The sequence below is a fragment of the Limulus polyphemus genome, unplaced genomic scaffold, assembly GCF_000517525.1.
Source record: "Limulus polyphemus unplaced genomic scaffold, Limulus_polyphemus-2.1.2 Scaffold901, whole genome shotgun sequence".
Lineage (NCBI taxonomy): Eukaryota > Metazoa > Arthropoda > Merostomata > Xiphosura > Limulidae > Limulus > Limulus polyphemus.
Genome location: NW_013666511.1, coordinates 133,484 through 137,596, shown reverse-complemented (window position 1 = coordinate 137,596; position 4,113 = coordinate 133,484). Strand labels below are relative to the sequence as shown.

General features: G+C 31.0%; 1 protein-coding gene across 1 annotated transcript in view; it reads left to right on the top strand.

The window, feature by feature from the left end:
* LOC106461123 (nuclear pore complex protein Nup133-like) overlaps positions 1 to 4,113 on the top strand; it is a 57,485-nt gene that overhangs the window by 672 nt on the left and 52,700 nt on the right. The gene's annotated exons all lie outside the window — the stretch shown is intronic.

Genomic DNA, 4,113 nt, shown 5'->3' with positions numbered 1-4,113 from the left:
TGGGTTTTAATTATAATAATTACTAAGATAATGCATGTGGGTTATCATAATTTGAATTACAAGTATAATTTGGATGGGAATACCTTAACAGTGTTATGAAAGAAAGGGATCTTGGTGTAATAGTTGATCAATCTCTTAAGCTATCCAAGCAGTGTGCTGTTGCTAGTGGTAGGGAAAGTGGGATTTTAGGTTGTATCTATAGAAATATTGAATACAAGTCTAAAGAGGTTATAATTTCATTGTACAGGTCACTGGTTAGTCTACATTTGGAATATTGTGTTCAGTCTTGTACTCCTTACTTTGGAAAGATATTGAATTGTTAGAATTAGAAAGGGTTCAGAGGAGGGCTACTAGAATGGTGCCTTGGGTAGAGGTGTTGTCATACAAAGAGAAGTTGAAATCTCTGAAATTGTTTTCTATTAAAAAAAAGAAGAGTTAGAGGGGATCTGATTGATTTGTTTAAGATTGATAAGGGAATTGATAGTGTTGATGAATCATCTTTTTTCTTACTTAATGGTGAGAATGATAGGACTAGGGGACACAAATATAAATTTTGGCTGGGTAGGAATCATCTTCAGCTAAGACAGTTTTATTTTTCTAACAGGGTGGTTGGTCTTTGGAATTGGTTGCATTTGGATGTTGTGGAGGTAGTAAAGTTAAGTGAAATTTGCAAATAGAAAAAATGAGCACCTTTCTGTACCATTTTTAAAAAGGGTTCTTGTTAGTATAATAATACTGAGCCCTAAAAATGTGTGTGGAGTGTGAATAAACATAACATATTTTAATATGCTTGAATTCAAGCCATACCCTTAGAAACTAAAAACAGCCCTAACACTTCCTAATAATTTACCATATACTTGGAATTCTCCAAAATTTAAACAACATAAAAACTTAATTATGCTGTGGCTATTTTTATGGAAATTACTATAACAATAAAAAATATAATATGGTATTCTCATGGGTCTTTCATGGTGGTTTGGTATGAATATGCTCTTTTGACATCAGTTTAATAATACAGTAGTTCTATTGAAGTTTTAAGTTTCAGTATTGATACATTTCATTTACACCTGAGATGAAAATGAGCAATAACTTTGTAAACTTGACAACCATCATCCAATGATAGATCATGGAGTATCAGCATTGGAATCCACTACTTAATTATAATAAGGGTTTTAAAATATGTTTTTTACTTATTATTGAATTGATGTACTTCTGTCAAAGTATGTAGTAATGAATGATTCACAGAATTTTATAATAATTTTATGGCAGTTGTTATTTCAAAGTGATATTTTCTTCAAAAGTGAAATGACCATGAAAATAGCATTTTTCCAGTTATTATTGCCACACTGTTAATATAGCCTCTGCCTTTATGTTATGCACTGAAAAATCAACCTGCTCAACATGAAATAATCAAGTTAAGCCATAAAAGTTATCTTATTATGGAACTATAACATTTCCTAGTACCTTACTATTCTGACAAAGCTTCTGTTTCCATTAATATAAATGACAACATAACATATGGATAGCAAGTGACCATTTGGTCTAACAAGGCTGTCATTGCAACTCAACATTGAGAGAAGTCAAAATTTAAACCCATCCATTATTTTTCAAGAAATAATCAATGTCTATCTTAAACTCCTATAAAAAGTGCTGGCCTTTGCTATTTTTGATGATGAAGTAGCCACCCCGTTAGAAAGATAAAAATGTCGTAACTGGAACCTAGTCTTCCTTTTTCAGATATTATATTTGTGACCTCATCTTATTGTCTTCAAAATATAGCACAAAGAAACCAAAGCCTTTATCCTACCAATTTCCTAGATAATTTTGTACATTTCATTGAGATCACCCCTTACCTTTCTTTTCTTATGAGAAAATAAGTTAAAATGCTAATTATTTTTATAATATAACCCTTCCATCCCCAGATTCATCCTAGAAGCTCTTTGAATCCTTTTCAATTAGCCAGTATCCTGTATTAAGATAAGGAGACTAAAACTGTATGCATAATTCCAAGTAAGGCATAACTGGTTACTTTTAAAGAGATAATTACCTCTGTTGGCTTGTAATAAATATGTCTTATAAATACATCCTAACATTCTGTTTTACTTCTAACAACATACCACTTCCTGTGATATCATGAGTGACTTACAGTATCCACTTCTATGCTAAGATTTGTTTCTTCAGTCATGCTATAGAGTGGGTTTTCATCTATGTTAAATATGTATGACCCAAATTTTGCTAACCCAAATCCTTTACTTTTCACTTTACATAGATAAATTTCATTTGTCAAATGCTTGTACAATCTACCAATTCATTTGAGGTATTACAGAAGGACTTGGAAATGGTTCAGAGGAGGGGTACTAAGATGATACCTGAGATGGAAAAGTTGTCATACAAGGTCAGGTTAAGATCTCTGAGGTGTTTTAAAATTGTTAAGGGAATTTATAGTAAGAATGATAGGACTAGGGGATCCAAATAGTGTAGGAGTCATATTCAGCAAAGACAGTTTATTTTTCTAACTGGCTGGTTGACCTTTGGAATGGGTTGCCTTTTGATGTGGTGGAATGCAGTTCATTTAAAATAGTTTAAGGGAAAGTTTGATAAATATTTGAATGGTAAGGGCTGTTTTGTTTTAATTTTAAAGTTTAGTGGATTTGATGGTCTGATTGGATCAACAGGCCCTTTTATTGTCCTTAAATTATAGATATTTAGAAATAAGATTAATTTCATCAGCAAACTTTACTAATTATGCCCCTATCAATATCTTTAATGTAAATAAGAAAAAGAAAAGTCCCAAGGCACTCCACCAGTAACAAGGGTCCAGATTGACTGGACCCCATTATGTACACCCTTTTTTCACATCCAACCACCATACATTCCAATGAAATAGTCTTTTTTTTAATTCTTAATTCCTTACTTATGATTTTCTTAGCTAATCTTGTGTATTAAAGCGTTTTGTTTTTGAAAATCTAAGTACATCAAGTCTAGATAACAAGCAGCATGCTTGAAGAAAAGTAGCAGATTAGTAAGGCAAGATATCCCTATATTAAATCCATGTTGACTTTCTTTTGTGTTATATTATTTTACCAAGCTATTTTATAAAGCTTTAGTCAGATTCTGAATTTTTTTTCTCTACATAAGATTAACTGGCCTGTAATTTCCAAAGCAACTCTTATCACTTTCTTTATAAAAAAAAAAAGAAAGAAGTAACATGAAAAACTCCAATCCTTAGGCATGTATTTACTGTCTATTGACCTACCAAGAATGAAAAAGTGAGACTCGCACACCTGATCTTTGACCTTTTTTAATTAAAAAAACAACAACAGAGGAAACCCTTGTCTGCCCATAGTACTCTATTTGTTTTTAATTTCAGTCTACTTATCATTAAGGGATTAATATCCACATGATTCAGATCAATTCCAGTATTTTCCATAGACTGCTCAGAGTCAGAAATATTACTGATATTTTTTCTTGTGAAAACAGAGGAAAAAAATTTTTTAAATCTTGGCCTTCAATAAAAACCAAATCATCAACACCTTTCAATGGCCAATCCCCATGCTAACATTTTGTTTACCATTAAGGGAGTGGTTCAATTTTGAAATGACTAAAAAATTCAAAATTTAACCTTTTTTAACATACCTACAAAAATTCTACATGCAGATTTTTTATTTTTTAAGAAATCTACCCTAATTTCATTCTTAATCAAAAGAAAAGATAACCAGTTGAAAGCTCAGAATATCCCTTTTGTGGTTTTCTTAGCCATTTTGACATGTTATTGTGTTAATCTCATTCTTTTCACACAAGGTTACAAGGGATAAGGTAAGTCTTTAGTGAGCTCAAAATTTCATATATTTTTTAGAACCAAATACAGCTTAGTTACTACGCTTGATAAATTATAATGGAATTCTGTGGTATTGATATAGTAATTTATTATTTTTTTGGTTATTTAAAATGTATATATAAAACCTAAAACATTTTCTTTTCACATCCTCCATGTGGGAAATTTTATAAGGTTTAGCAAAACTATAGACAAGACAAACAAAATAGAGTACAAAAGGTTGTAAACTAGAAACAGGTAAATTGTTTAGCTTTACTTCTTTAATTTTCCTGTTTACT